This window comes from Cornus florida, unplaced genomic scaffold, assembly GCF_030987335.1.
Source record: "Cornus florida cultivar Cherokee Brave unplaced genomic scaffold, ASM3098733v1 CherokeeBrave_3.0.0_Hap2_Chr04, whole genome shotgun sequence".
Lineage (NCBI taxonomy): Eukaryota > Viridiplantae > Streptophyta > Magnoliopsida > Cornales > Cornaceae > Cornus > Cornus florida.
This window is the reverse complement of record NW_026775574.1, coordinates 26,996,547-27,013,653: the sequence shown is the minus strand read 5'-3', so window position 1 is coordinate 27,013,653 and position 17,107 is coordinate 26,996,547. Positions and strand designations below refer to the sequence as shown.

Sequence of the window (17,107 nt, the reverse complement as noted above, 5' to 3'; positions counted from 1 at the left end):
AGTTCATTTGTATGGGTTATCTACCTTTGTAAAGGTACATTCAACAAAAAAATAGAAAAAAAGAAAAAAAAAGAAGAAGATATATATATTCGAGTGAGACAAGGCTCCTATGTAGGCACTTAAGTTCTCCATTCTTAGATCCTTATTCTTTTGGGTTAATGAGTTTTATTGTAAATCTATTGGGGATTTTGTGGATAGCTTAAGGGTATAGAGATTTATTTTTGTGTTTTTTGGCTTTTGTTTATGGGATGCGCTTCCCGCATGAGTGCACTTTGAATGAACTATACTAATTAGAAAAGAAAAAGAAAAAATTCATAGTGGGATGACTCTCCATCAAAATTGGTTCAAGAGATTTGACGAAAAGCAAGAGGGCATAGGCTACGAGTCTGCGAGATGTATTCCACTAATACTTGAGTTGTGAAATTTACATTATACATTGACTTTGCCATAAACCTTGATTAACTCTTTTTTTTCTTCTTGAAAAGCTTTATCCTCCTACCCTACTGAATTTAGACGAGAAATTGATTGTTATGTCTAAACTTGGCCATGGAGCACCAACTTTCGCAATTCATCCATATGTGAGGTTTGGTGTGTTCTCCTTATTTTGCCATAAGGTATCACCCTTTAAGAAAGCCGATAGTGGTAGAGGAGATGCAACTAATTCCAGGGCACATGGGTTGTGTAGTACTTCAACATCATTTAATGTTATGTCAATGAAATTATGTTGGCATCCATTTTGTAACAGCTTGTGCACCTTAAGCATTTGGATATTACACCAGTTTCATTTAAAAGGAAGTCCCGAGTTTTATATTTCTGTAAAGTTTTCGTGCTTCCTTTCCAAACATGTTTCTCTTAATTCGGATATCACTCCACGTTTTCATGGTTTTGGGTAAAAGAAATTGCTTTAGGAATTGTTCTTGGGTGCTATAGTTTCTTTCTTAGACTCTTTTGCCTTAACAAGAAACTCGCACACACACTTTGTCCCTATGGGGAATTCAACCATCGGCGTCCTTTGGGAGGTTTGTAAGTACCACTTGGCTACACACACTTAGATAATTTGTTTTTTAGCATTATCATATTTAAAAGATGTAGTTGTAACAAAAAATATTATTAATTTTTTTCTTGTTGGTACTTGCACCCCACATTGAAGGAATTGTTTGCACCTAAGATGAGTTGAACCTTAAAGTTGATGCTTCTTAAGGCATCAAAAATTATTTTCTTTGCAATTGTTTTTGTTTGTCTGGTATTGCCATTTTTTATTGCATTAAGTTTGCCTTCATTAATAGAATTGACTCAAAAAAGTTTTGCGCTCGTGTTATGATTTATCCTGTTTTTTGTGGCTGCCGTGTAAGAGGTCACTACATATTCTGTTTAGATTGGTTTATACATTCGTTGTCAAATTCGTATTAAATACACGTAGTTAACATTCATTCTTGATACTGTGAAAACAACATAAAAATAAAAACATTCATTCTTGATGTGACTGGGCAGTAATAGGGGCGGAGCCAGAATTTTAATTCAGAGGGGGCGCAGTGTAAAAATATATATATATATATATATATATATAATTTAAATAAGAAGAAAAAAAAAATACATACTATATACATCATTCTTAAGTGCAAAAAAAAAAATGTTTAAGAAGTAGGGGGCCAAAAAAAAATTAAGAAGAAGAAGAAGAAGAAAAAGGGAAGAAAAATGAGAAATTTGAAAGGAAAAAAAATATATATAGAGTTTGAGTACAGAAGGAAAATTTAACTTTTTTTAAGGAAATCAAAGGAATATTAAGAGCAAAAGAAAAAGGAAAGAAAAATTTTAAAAATAATTTTAGAAATTTAAAATTTTAGGGGGGCATCATATAGAAATTTTCTTATAAATATACAAATTAAAATAAAAATTACTATATTTTATAGTAGGCGGGGCCAGGTCAGGAGGGGCATGTGCCCCCTCTGGGCACACGCTAGCTCCGCCACTGGGCAGTAGCAGTTTTTGGGCCGGTGCTGAAAGCCATCTTTTGTCCCAAAAAGACTATATATATATATATATATATATATATATTTATTTATATATTTATTCTGGGATCCTGAAACCTGGCGAAAGATATTAGCCATGCCTGAGAGATACATCCCTTCGGCAGCAGCAGAGGCCCCTCCGGAGGCAGCAGAGGCCGCTCCGGCGGCAGCAGCTCTGAAATAGTCATTTTCTACGGGCCAAAATATAATGATGGGCACTACTAGACTATGCAAACCTTCTATGGATTTCTAACTTAAAGATTGCTTGCAAATGTTTAAGGTGGTTTGTGTGAGATTAGCCTATCTTTAATTTGGCTTGAAAATTTATATTAATTTATGGATATGAATGCTAGTACGTTAATGTTGACGGCTTATGTGAGACTAGTAGTATGTCTTTCTTTAGGCCTGAAATATATGTGTTAAATCATGAATGAGAATGCTAGAAGCTTATGGAGGACTAGTAATATGACTTTCTTTTGGAGAATGTCTATGAGTTTGTGTTGGAAATTGGCTGCGAGTGTGGCTTAATGTTTTGATAAGTTGTTTCATGCCCAATGTTTCTTTGATTCCAATACCTATGAGTAGTGAGAGGGGTTGAGCATTGGAAAGGCAGTTAAGAAACCACCTATTTTTAGTTATACAAGTGTTGCTACCTCAGTTGTCCACATGTTTTCTACTCTCTACTTGGAAGAATTTGGATTCTATGGAATCCCAATATCCTTAACCTCCAAACCCTATTCATCAACACCCCATTTTTATAGCCAACTCCCACGTGGAAAGGAGAGAACTTTGGCAAGCAGTATCAATGATTGATTGCTACCTCGGTTTCAAATGAAGCATAATTCCGTACAAATTCTAAAGTAAGCTAAATTTGGAATAGAATTTGTGAAATTTAGTGGAATTTCATATAGAATACAAGAGGCAAATGCCGAGATCCATGCATGCTGAATTTGGAATTGAAACAAATATAAGTCAAATTTTCAATTAAATTTCTCTCAATTTTAAATCCAAACTGCCCAAAACATAACATTTGGGTCCAAGTATGTCTCAACCTGCTTATGTGAGCTAGACAATTTTGGATGTAGGTGAGAAGGCTTCTAATCCTATCACAGAGCAAACTTCCAGCCCTATTAGATTGGTTAATCATGATTAATTATTACACTTACAAAGGGTAGTAAAAATATCAAAGCAAATCTAAATAGATAATTCGATCCAAGTCTATTAGATATATAATATATACTTATATATTAAATAAGGTAGGTTAAAATCATAAAATTCTCACTATTTTTAAATCATAGTATCTCAATATTTGTATTTGTCGAAATGTGAAATGACAAATTTAACTATACTATTTAATGTAAAATTAAAAAATATATATTTAATTTTTTTTTTTAGTTTAATTTTGAAAAAATTTCATTTAGGAATAATTTAATTTAAAACTAATTTGAGATTATATTAATTTTTTTTAAATAAGAATTAAAAATAATAATAAATAAATTAGGCTTAGATTGAATAGATAGGATTGAATTCAGTTAAAATTGAATTAAGGTTACATTAAGGCTTTGTTTGGTACGGTGGGTTTGAAGGGGAATGATAACATTAGTTATGAGGGAAAGGGAAGGGAAGGAAAAGGAAGGATAATTTTAAACCTCCATTGCGTTTGGTTGATTAATGAAGGAAAAGAAAAGGTAGGACAATAATTATGTTTAAAAAAAGAAAAGAAAAGAAATGGAAGGGAATTATTTTAACATATGAACTATTATACCCCTTTATTTATATATATATATAGTTTCATGTACTTGCCAAAAAAAAATAATAATAATAAATAAATAAATAAATAAATAAAAATTAGGGCAAATCATTTCAGCCTCCCTAATCCTCCATCTCTATTATATATATATATATATATATATATATATAAAGTCTTTAACTTGAGGCCATAAGAAAAGAAAAATAAAAAAATAGGGCAAAGCCTCCCCAATCTCGCTCCATCTCTGCAACTCCTTCTCAACACTGAACTTGGCCTCTCTCTCTCTCTCTCTACAAGAATCAGAAATTCAAAACCCATATATTTCCAGTTTATCTATCTGTTTGCAAGAATCAAAAGTTCAAACCCGTATCGATGTATCATTTCAGATTGTTCAGAAAATCCAAAACCCATATCCTTCAGTTTCCATGGCTGCTGTTCCAGTTCGGGTCGCCATTCCAAGCTTCAATCACCGGCGGTCTCTCTCTCTCTCTGCAATCTTGAGGGTAAAATTGGCATCTAAAATCACCCATCAAGCCTCTCCTTCCCTTTCCCTTCATTTCCTCCCATTTTTGGGAGGTTAAGAAATCTACTGTTGAAGGCACAAGCTAACCCTCCAAACCCTTCCCTTCACTTCCAACAATTTTTGCCAAACACACATTTTTAATCCCCCTCCATCACCTTCCCTTCCCTTTCCTCCCTTTTCTACTCTACCAAACTGACCCTAAAGGTCTCAAGTTAAAATTGGATCAAGGTTGAACATTTGAAGTGTCGGATTAGCCGTGTTCCCAAACTCCGCCCATTCGACGGAGTAGAGATATTTCTATAAAGCTCTCCCAATAGTCCGCCTCGCGAGGGTTTTCTGCAAATTGAAGGATGTCGAACGGCGTAAACCTACCGGAAGAGATCATCGTCGACATACTCTCTCGACTCCCCGCGAAATCTCTATGCCGATTTAGGTGCTTATTGAACTCGTGGTGTAGTATCATCTCAAACTCTCATTTTGTCAAAACCCATCTAAATCGAAACATCCAACTTGAGTTAGTAATTTTAGGCCATCCGCTTAAATCTTATTTCACTTTTGACTGCTTTGAAGCCTCCAATAACGATGCTGTATTTGCAAGGAAGCTTGATTTCCCTTCAATTCCATCTTTCCATATCTTGTGTTGTTGCAATGGCTTGCTTTTAGTTGTTAATAGAGAAAATACTATAATTTTATTGAACCCATCAACTAAGGAATTCTAGGAATTACCCATATCTCCTTTTGGCGTCGGTTACTGTTATAGTGACAACATGTATGGACTCGGGTATGATTCATATTTGCAGGATTACAAGGTGGTCGAGGTTTTGTATGATAATGTACATTTCTTGGATGATGACTCCGCTGATACAGTTGTAAGTGTGTATTCACTGAAAACTAGTTGTTGGAGGAGGATTCAAGATTTCCCCTACGATCATTCTTTTCACTTGTCTTTGCCCGGAGTTTTTGTAAATGGGTGTATCCATTGGTTAACTTCTAGACCCTCTAATGATTCGGTTGTGATTGCTGCTTTCGATGTTGCAGATGAGAGATTCATCCGCGAAGTGCCGGCACCTATATCACTCATCAATTCGGGCTATGAATTGGGAGTTCTTGGAGAGTGTCTGTTTCTGGTTGGACACAGTAGTGATGCAGATTCTGGTTCTGATGTTTGGGTGATGAAGGAGTATTGTGTGACTGAGTCTTGGACCAAATTTACAATCCGGATGCCTAACTTATTGACAATGAAACCCTTATCTTTACTGGTGGATGGGGGAGTTCTGCTGGAGAAGAATGAAGAGAAATTGGTTGCATACAACTCTAAAGAAGACAAATTGAGGGATATTGTGGTGCATGACATTCCAACTAGTTACAAAAGACATATGTTTCGAACAACACAGACCTATGTGGAAAGCCTTGTCTCGCCCAATTGCATGAATGGGATTTGACCGATTGAGAGGATGTAAAAGGGGTGAAAAATGAAAAAGTTTTCAACTAAATACGTACTTTATTCTTTTCTCTTCTTTTTTTTTTTTTCTTTCGTTTTTTTTTTTTTTTTTTTTCTTTGCTGTGTAATTTCATATATTCATACCACAATATAGAATTTTCTAGAATCTGCATGATACATACACGGTCGAACTTATATTCTTGGTTTATTGTATACAAGTGGATGGTGCTCCAGTCAACATGATTGGAGAGCTCTCCTTCAATGTTTGTACACAGTGAAATCAACAAAGTAATTTTAGGTCTTTTCAAGTTCATATTTGACCATACCCATTTCTATGGAATTGCATGAGAAATCCTTTTTACCCAATTCTAAATATATACGTTGTTAATATTTAGTTAGACTTGTGTTACGAGGTAAGGTTATTAAAAAATAATTGAACATACCATCTCTCTTTTTTAATCTTATTCAATTGTAGCCCTATTAGTTAGAATTCCACACCTAAGGAACCTGTGGAAGTAGATTTCGTGCTTGCGTGGGTTTTTGTGGCTTTAGTACTAGGAGATTTTCATTTTAAATTTTTAATTTAACACCATTTCTAAGACAATTGCACTCTTGGTCATACATAATGTCATTGAGCTTAAAATAACAAACATTTCTTTCTTAGACATGGAACATAGATTGTTTAGCATTAAGATTTCAATGCAACTGTACTAAGTAGGCGAAGCATGTTTTATTTATTACCTGCATTGCTTTCCTTTTAGTTACGAAACGTAGGCGTTTTAATATGAAGTTTTCATTGCTACTGGACTAAGTAGGCCAAGAATGTTTTGATTATTAGCCTTGTGTAGACCTTAAGGGGCAATATTGTAAAAATTTTAGAATTTGCATGGCAATGTATTCATTATTGATTATTGAGGAAGATAATTTCTAGTTTAAAGTTGAGCTATATTGTTCTAGACTTGTAGAAATCCATCTTGTTGAACTTAGATTGCTGCTATAAAAGTGGTGAGGGCCCATTTAACATGGTAAAAGTGATATTCTTCCATACTTGGTACCAAAGAGAGAAGCAGAGTTTGTTTACAGTGTATTTTTCGGTGTTCTCAGGTTTAATTGTGCCTATGCCCATTTCTACTTGAATTTTGTAAGAAATACTTTCTAGGTAATTTTGAAGATATTGTCAATATATAGATAAAGCTGTTAGCCTCATTGTTGAGTTATCGAATTAGGTTCTGAAAATGTTGAAGATATCATTTATGTATTACTCACTTAATCTCATTCTATATAGCCTCATTAATTAGAGGCATGCCTAATGGACCTCCTTCGGGGAAGGGAATAATCCCTTTGGGTAGGAGAAAGCAAATAAACAAAGATAGAAGGATATATGTTATTTCTACTACTAAAAGTTTAGAACTATATAGTCATTTTTTAATGTGGCTAATATGGTCACCAGATGAGTTGCATAACCTAAAGGTATGATGTGTGTGTGTGTGTGTTTTTTCCCCTTTATGTTATATTCCCTTCTGAATCTATTATACTACAACTAATATATATGCACATATATGTATATTTATATATATTTTTCATTCATGTTAGTGTTTGCACGCGGCCACTTTAAGCCATCATCTACATGATGAACTAAATAACCTTTGGTATGATGTTTGCTCTTTCTATGTTATATCTCACGACATCTAAGATTGTTGTCCATCTAAGTAGTTTGTGAGCGCGCACATGTGCAATTCCAGCTTTTTAACCTTTGGTCGATGTAGGTTTGTCAATACCTAAGTATGTATCTTCACTCTTCAACACCTGAAACTGGAGTAAAAAATGTTTGTTCCTTGTATACCTGGGATATTTTATATGCTAATTTTATTTCAAAACCATATCTAAGGAAATATTGCTCTCTTGGTTATACATAATGTCCAACATTTCTTTCTTATAGATATGGAACATAGATACTTCAGCATTAAGTAATCATTGCAACTCTACTAAGTAGGTGAATCATGTTTTATTTATTTATTTAGTACATTGTTTTCTTTTAACCATTAAGTTTTCATTGTGATTGCACTAAATATGCCAAGAATGTTTTATCGTATTAGCCTTTTTTAGACCTTAAGGTGCGCCATTAAATAGTGATAAAAAATTTGAAATCTGCGTTACAATGTAGATAAAATTGTTAGCCTCGTTGTTGAGTTATCAGATTAGGTTCTATAATTATTGAAGATATCATTTATGTACTCATTTTTTTCTCATTCTATTATAGCTCTGTTAATCAGAGGTACACCTAATGGACCTATGGAAGTAGCTTCCATGCATGACTGGGTGCAAATTGAGCCATGAGATGAAGTTGGTTATAGCCTATTTGACACAGATCAATTGCATTCGGTGGCTGATTTCCAATGTCAAAATTAATTTTGAATTTCATACTGCTAAGACTTGCTAATATTTTTTTTTTTCCTTGTTGGTATTCACATACACATCTCCATGGAGGTTCAAACCCCTAACCTCTCTTTGAGAAGTAGGGGCTTGGTACCGCTGGGCCACTATCCTATTGGTTACTTATTACTTATGTGTTTTAACCCATAAAGGTCATCTACACCATACAAAATCAAAATCAAGGGGGTTAGGGTTTTCGACTTAGGTTACGGTTTAGTGTGGAGGTTCTTTTCGAACCGGTTTGCGATAGGAGTGATGGGGATTGGCAGTTTTGAGCATGGTCTGGTGATCGTGAACGTGTATTTGGGTATTCTAGTATGGTCCGGAGAAGCGTGTTGGTTACGATTATTAAGGAGACTTATTGGACTCTGTACGTCTAGGGTGACGTAGGCATAAACTGGAGTTATGCCAGTGTCGGATGACCGATTGCAGGATGTGGATCATTTCGTGGTCTCGTAAGAGTCTGTTTTAGAAACTGGTTTATCGAGGAGTGATTCCCATTTCGGATAGCTTCAAGAGCGTGTTGCGATTAATTGACTCTCGGTGAGCTGATTTCATAACTCAGTGGATGAGTAGGGTTATAGGTTGGCACGGTTGTTAAGAGAGTCTCGAGGTGGTGTATAGTAGTTAATTTTAGTTGTGTAGAGCAAGATTGCACTATAAGGCAAGTTGTATGAGGTTATCGAAGTGCTCGGTCGTTTGCAGATGAAGTGATTGATGGTAAGTGCTGTGTTACCAAATAGACCGTGTTTTAAAATTTGAAAGTTGTGGACTGGAGTTGTATTCCGGGTGTGTCTGGAGTATTAAGAGGTGGTACTTGTTGTTTGAGGATCCAAAAAGGTAGACTGATGACAAGAATGATTGGGACGAAGTTGATCTTGTAGATTTAGTTGGTAGCCCCATTTGACTTTTGTTGAGGCTAAGAGTGTTCTGAGGAACGGGAATGCTGAGAAGTAATGATGTTGAACCTAGGGTATGAAGTTTTCTTGTTTAGGCATGTAGATCGCCTTAGGAAAAGTGGTTTAAGTAGTCGGTTAAGCGCTAGTAATTAATTGCATCGTTGATGATTTTAAGGAGCTAGTTGGATGTTGAGCATCTAGTTTTTGTATCCCATTTTTCCTTTAGGATTTTTTGGCATGGTGTTGCAGTTTAAAGGTCCTTTTCTGGTGGCAAGTAGTGGTCGTTATGGGGAAAATCGAGAGTAATGCTTATTTTCTTGTTATGATGGTGTTGTCTTAAGGATGTTTGAGGAATAATCACTTGGTAGTGGCTTGATGATTTGGTGAGATGAGAGGTTCGAGTTGTCCTACGGGAAGAATGGTAATAGAGGTGCTATGGTGTGATGTTTAGTACTGATGAGAAGGACAGTTTAAGGTAGGTGATGGGATTGTGCGCCAGTTGAGGCAATTGTGGATGGTTTAGTCATTAGAGCCAGTGAGGATGATGTTGCCAGTTAGACACCTTTTTCTTTTAACGAGTCGTGGGTTGATGTGACTGACGTCACAAGTCTTGTACATGGTGTTCGAGGTAGTGTCGCCTTGAAAGGTGAAGGTGGAATGGGTTGTTTAATGTCATTGTTTAGCATGGAGGTTGTCATTTGGGAGTGACGGGTTCTTGACGAAATGGGACGTGGTGTCTAACGTAAAGTGATTGTTCCTAATGTTAGTATGTTGTGGGCATTGGTGCTCTTATCTGATTGGTTTTGGTTAGCACGGGTATTGCGGCGTGGCGTATAAGAGGTTCTGTGTTAATAGTGTTTGACGATTCGTTGGTGGCGAGGTCGCTTAGAATTGTGTTTGTAGTCCTGTATGTGTTTCCAGTTGATTCTTCTTTTTGTGCGTAAGGAGTTCATTTCATCTCAGGTGAGATTGGGTGTACACGGTTGGATAATTGGTGAATAGCGTGTGACAGGGTGTCGAGTACATTTAGTTGTGAGTCGTTAGTCTTATGTGAGAGCGGGGTTCGTTATCTTTTTCGTTCATTCTAATCTTGTCAAGGACGTCATTGTCGTAAGTCCTGTTCTCCATTTAGAGGCTGTGTGCGTCCACTGATGGACGGACCTATGTGTGGTTTATTCTATTGATAGAGTTCACCAGTAAGGTCTTGGTTGAATGAGTCAACTCACTTTCGCAGGGGGAGATAAAGTCTTTAGTTTTTGTAGTGCTTGTTTTGATAGTGGTTTTGACCGGTGGAATGTGAGGCACGGGTTGCCGAATAGGGATTGTATGTTTTCGGTGTTTAGTACTAACGGTGATGGCTAGTGAAGGTGCTGTGAACGACAGTTTAAGGATAATTAGGTGATGTGATGTGAGTCATGTACTTGGGTACTTTAATAGATGTTTGATTTGAGCAGTGTTCTGAGGATTTGCGTTGGTATCGTCTTAGGATTATGTGATTTGAAATGTGAATGTATGATTCCCTTAAGGAGTAATCGTAGTAATGGGCTCTGGTTTCGAGATCTTAGGTATGAAATAGTTACATTATGTGTTTTGATGAGGTAAGACTTGAATCGAATAATGTTATGAGTTGTTTGCCGATATGAGTGTTATAAGGAAATTAGAGTTTTTTTTTGTGCGAGTTGATGAACGTGATATTTGGTTCCGTGTCATTTTTAACTTGTTAAGAGTTCTATTATTGAGGAATTATTGAGATTCTTAGTGCTGGTATGTGACTGTATAGTTGTTGAGGTTATGTAAAACGATGGATGGATAGTGAGTAGATTTCATGATTATTTTGTGGACTGTGTGAGACTCTGTTTGAGGTTTGGACCTGAGGACAGGAACGACGTCTGTGTTGAGACCAAATCGAGGATGAGGAGGGCCTGGCCAACCATTACTCTTGAATCTATCCTTCTTTAGCGCGATGTCGGGTCAAAGGTCAATGATTGTTTCGAGTTATCACGAATAGTGAGAGTATGGTATTGGGCGTTGTGTCAGTGTGGATTTAGGGTGTTGTTTCGGGTGACGAGGTGTGTTAGGTGGGACCAAGTGTCCAATCCGTTTGATTATTAAAAATCTTGTTTTGAGGATTTATGTTCTGGGTACAAGATAGTGCGCTTTACTGATTTGGTGACTAATGTTTATTCAGTCATTGAGAGATTCATTGTTAGTCATCTTGAGGTTGTTAAGTGTAATGATTGTCGTATAGTGCGATTAGTAGTCGTTGGTACGGTTAGATAGCGAGTGCTTGGTCTGACAGAGATGTATATAATTGGGATTTTGTGTGTCTTTTAAATGATGAGTTGATGTTAGATGTGGTCATGTTTGGTGGTCTGATGACTTTTCTTCTTTTGGGCTCCGAAGCCTTGTGTAGCGTGTAGAGGGAATCAATGTTGGTTTTAAGTTGAGTGTAGAATCCAGCGGATTTTGTGTATGATGTTGTGAGAGATGAGTACCCTCATAGGGTGGTGAGCACTGGGTTTTAGTGGTAGTGGTGTGTGATTGCCTATTAACTTTCGGTGTCAAAGGCAATAAGGTCGGAGACCTCCTAGTGTCGGGGTTTTGTGAGGTATTCTCGAAAAGTGTGTGGCAGTGGGCCTCCTTCTTTAAGGAGGGTAGATTTTGAGGACGAAATCTTTTAAGAAGGGGAGAATGTAATGTTTTCAATTTTTTTTACGAGGGTATTTTCGTCTTTTTTCGTTTTGCATGTCGGACACCATGAGGTGTGCTGGGTGTGTCTGAGAGTTGCGTGGGACATTTCCTTGAGTTCATGACTCTTGGAAATGCACTGGTTTCTATTTTGACATTTTTCTATTTATCGGGTCGGAAGGTCCCAAGTGGGACCCACTACTGGAACTGTTGTGTACGGGGGTTGCGTCTCGGGTTCATTGCATTTCTTGTATTGTTATTATATGCATAATTTTATGGTAATGTGCTAAATTGTGGTGTTAGAAATTAGATTAAATTATATATATATATATATATATATATATATATATATATATATATATATATATATATATATATATATATGAAGATATTTTAGAGTTGTGAAGCCCACCCCCACTTAATTCATTTAAATGGCCAAGAGGCCATTTCTTGGCCTCGTTTTCCTATCTCAATCTCACGGCTCTCTCTCCTTTTTCTCTCTCATTTTCTTTTTCTTTTTTTTTCTTTTTTTACAAAGTTTCAAGCTTTTCTCTCTCTCTCATCTTTGAGAAATTGCTAGTACCACTTTAAGCATTGTTGGAGAGCTTGTTAAGATCTTCATGTTGATTGGAGCCAATCTCCGTTTGGCCAACCTTGAGATTTTTGAAATTAGGGCTTGGATTTGGGGATTTTAAGGATTTTTTTTCAGTTAAGAGGTAGGGGTCTTTAATACACAATTTCTTAGACTTTTGTGAGTTAATTCTTCATTATTTATTGTCTAGCATGCTTAATTTGTGTTGATTTCTTTTAAAATGATCTAATTGTTGTATATGAAGCATATAACTATGTGTGTCAGTTGATTTGTATGAAAAAACATGCTTAAGTGGTAGTATTTCATGTCTATTGTGTTTGACTTGATAGAATTTGCTATGTGGAAGCATGTTGATTTGTGAATTATAAAATCCTCTATTGACATCGCATTGGAAAAGCATGAGACATTCATGCATGTTATTGGGCATGGAATGGGAAAAATTGATTGAAATGAAAAGTAAAAGGTTTTGGGGAAATGTTTTGATGAGAGGTTTTGCGAAAACCCAGTCGCCTAGGAGTTGCCTAGGGTCCATGGCATTAGTGCAACCTAGAGGGGATTAGAGAGACTGATCTAGCGTGGTTGAGTTACTTGGGCCCCAAATGACACCATGGAGTTGTCATGGGTCAAGGACAGTTAGCCAATCCTCCTCTCGTGCCGCCATGGAGTTGTTATGGGACGAGTTTCACTAACGGTTTGGAAATTATGATGGAAAAGGTTTTGAAAAATGGGGAGCGACATTGCATCACATTGCACTCCATTGCATGGCATGGTTCATCACGACCTTGACTTGTAGTTGCTAGTTTTGTTGCTAAGTTTTTCCTTGGCATGGCATGATCATGTTCTCTTTACTTTCTATTCATTGTATGAATTCATGGAGTCACAAGAAGTGTGTCTTAGGCACCTCCTATTGAGCCATTGTGCTCACCCCTCTATTATTATTATATTTTTCAGGGATCGTGAAGGAAGTGGTGGATGCTGACCCATCACAAGCTTAAAGAGGACTAGAAATTCATTTTGTCACCTTTTATATATTTGGATCCCATTCTTTGTAAGTATCATCTTGGAAATGTATTCGTTTTGTAAAGCATGTCCGTGTACAGTAGTTATAACGCATGACAATATTTTGATGTAAAATTTTGTAACCATGTTGACATTTTTGTAATGAATTAGAAATGATGTCGTATTCTTAGAAATTATTGATGCCTTTAACTGTGGAATGTTGTACATTGGTTACCGTGAATTCGGAATTGGTCGTGTATTAGGTTTTGAGCAGGGTTGGCTTATACGAGCCCGGCTTCTGGTGTTATTAGCTGCAGATAGCAGCATTCTAGGGCCTGTCGGCCAACTGACAGGGAGTATTAGTCGACCGACAGTACATTTTTAGTCATTCCAGAGAGTTGGAGTTCTAATATCATTGTTTCGGCCGGCCGAACCTCACCACCAACCTACTGAACCTCCTCCATTAGTCGGTCGAACCCTATTTTCAGTCGGCCGATGAACCATTTTGGAAAAGTCCCGAGAGTGAGTAGTTTTGAGGATCGTTTCGGCCGACTGACTATCTCAGTCAGCCGGTCGATCATGTACTTTCAGCCAGCCGACGAAGGGCCATCAGTCGGTTGACCATGTCCCTTTGACCCCTCCTTCCAAACTGTGTTTTTGGATACCTTGGACCTTAAAATGATCTGTGTGCTACCTGTGAATATAAGAAAGGACGGTATTGTCCTTAGTTGACCTCGGGTTCGGCTAAGGATCCGATTAACGGTTCGGACCTATGGGTTCGGGTCGTTACAGAACAACAAGCACATTATAATCGTGCTCTTTTTTTCTCCGTGATTCAACATGTTTGAAGAATCACCAAACAACACTGTTCGAGATCAAGCTTCGTCAGCTCTCGATCAGAAATCATCAACAGTTTTCCTTAACTACAAATAGTTGAAGAAGATTGTCAACAAAGGAGATCGAATCCATCAAATCGTGCCATTTTCATCAAAATTCCACAGTGATCAACAACAAGCACATCAAATCTTCATCAAAATTCCACAGTAATCAACAACAAGCACATCCAATCCAAAGTCGTGTCGTTCTTCCTCAAATTCAACAAAGAACAACAATCACATCATTATCATGCCATTATTTTCTTCGTGATTCAACAAATTTGAAGAATCACCAAACAATGCTGTTCGAGATCAAGTTTCATTAGTCCTTGATTAGAAATCATCGACAGTCTTCTTCAACTACAAATACTTGAAGAAGATTGTCAACAAAGGAGATCGAATCAGAGGATATTTTCTTTCTTTTGCAAATAATACCTCAAAGAATTGTAATCAAATTTCATAAATTAATAAAATTATTATTTGCCCCATCTTTTGTTCTTTTATTTGCACACTACAAAATTTGTAAAAGAGTTTATAAAAAAAGTTTCTATACAATTCTAAAAATTACCTAATAAAACAATCACCACTTTCAAATTACCTAATAAAATTTAAGTTACAAATTACCTAATAAATCTATTTTCTACATCTATATTTATACTATTATTAAATGTGGAGCTGCAGTATTTCAGTATTTATTTATTAATATAAAAAAGCATTTATTAGCAAAGGAAAGGTCGGCACAAAACTTGTTTAAGAATTTCATTCTTGTTTATCCCTTGTAAGGTGTAACAACCCGCTCCACCATATGGTATGATATTGTCCGCTTTGGGTCTGAGCCCGCACGGTTTTACTCTTGGGCTTCATCCCAAAATGCCTCATACCAATTGGAGTGACACACTTACATATAAGTACTTCACTTTTTCTCTACCCAGGCGATGTGGGATTGTATACCCGTAGCTCGCCAGTGTGGTAGCCTGACAGTGTCTCGCACCCGCCCACAGCACTCCCGCCCACAAGGTCGTCACAATCCACCCCCCTTGGAGGCCCGATGTCCCTGTCGACACACTTCCGGCTGGGTCAGGCTCTGATACTATTTGTAACGACCTACTCCACCACATGGTATGATATTGTCCATTTTGGGCCTGAACTCGCACGGTTTTGCTCTTGAGCTTTACGCCAAAAGGCCTCATACCAATTAGAGATGACATATGTAATAAGCACTTCACCTTTCCCTCTCCCAGGCGAAGTGGGATTGTACACCCGTAACTCGACAGTGTGGTAGCCTGACAGTGTCTCTCGTATCCGCCCACGGCACACCCGCCCACAAGGTCATCACACAAGGTATTCCGGTCAGAAAAGATCCCTACATTGACTGTATGTCAACGGTTGGGCTAACCTCCCACTCAACATGAGAACAGTCATTTATTTATTAATATAAAAAATATTTATTAATGGATATAAAAAGAGTTTTTATATATATAAAAAAAAAAATTATAAAACTCTAAAAATTACCAAATAAAATTCAAATTACCTATTTATCTATAAAAAAAATATTAATTAATATAAAAAAATATTAATTAATATAAAAAGAGTTTTTATAAAAAAGAGTTTCTGTAAAACTCTAAAATTACCTAATAAAATTCAAATTACAAATTATCTAATACAAGTCAAATTAGAAAAAAAAAACTTTTTATAAAAAGAGTTTCAAATTACAAATTACCTAATAAATCTATACTGTTATTAAAACAGTTTCTATAAAACTCTAACATAGTTTTTATAAGAATAGTTTCTATAAAACTTTAAAAATTACCTAAGAAAATCAATCACAATAAAATATTTATTAATTGATATATGAAGGGTTTTTATAAAAAGAGTTTCTACAAAATTCTAAAAATTACCAAATAAAATCAATCACCACTTTCAAATTACCTAATAAAATTCAAATTACAAATTACCTAATAAATTTATTTTCTAAAATATAAAAAAGTATTTATTAATTAATATAAAAATATTTTTTATAAAAATGAGTTTCTATAAAACTCTAAAAATTACATAATAAAATTCGAAATACCTATTTTAATTCATTATTTATTTCATTATTTGGTAAATTATTTTATTAAATTGAATTTTAATTAAATAATTACCTATTTTAATTCATTTTATTTATAGAAACTCTTTTATTTTAAATAATTTTATATCAATTAATATATATTTTTTATATTCTAATAAATAAATACTGAAATACTGAAACTCTTTACACTTAAATAACTCAAACAAGTTATGTTAACTAGACTTACTTTTTTAGTTGGTCAATTATGCTCAAATAAGGAAGTGGAGCCCTCACTTGGTGGTATTTGGTAACAGTTTTAAAGTAAAGAAAGACACTTACAGTGAATTGTCTAATCGAATAATTTTTAATTAGCAAAATATAATAATTTGTATAAAATTCTACCACAAATTATCTATTTCATATAAACTTTATCACAAATTACCTAGTTGAATAAACTTTACTACAAATTACCTATTTTATTTTCTATAAAAATCTATCACATATAAATGGTATTTATCTATTTATTATGAGTTTTTTTAAAAAGTAAATATAATTAGACAAGGATTTCTGTATTTATTTATTAATATAGTAATTAAAAGAAAATCTAATTAGACAAAGATATGTTTAAGGAAAATAAAATAATTTTTATAAAACTCTAACACAAATTACCTATTTTATTTTCTATAAAACTCTATCACATATAGCCTGTATTTATCTATTTATTATGAGTTTTTTTAAAAAGAAAATCTAATTAGACAAGGATTTTTGTATTTATTTATTTATATAAAAAATATTTATTAATTAATATAAAAGAGTTTTTAAAGAGAGTTTCTATAAAAATCTAACAC

At 35.2% G+C, this 17,107-nt stretch overlaps 1 pseudogene; it reads left to right on the top strand.

Annotated features, from left to right (window-relative positions):
* The first annotated feature begins 4,632 nt into the window (after positions 1 to 4,632).
* LOC132304862 (F-box/kelch-repeat protein At3g06240-like) lies at positions 4,633 to 5,724 on the top strand (annotated as a pseudogene).
* Positions 5,725 to 17,107: the final 11,383 nt, after the last annotated feature.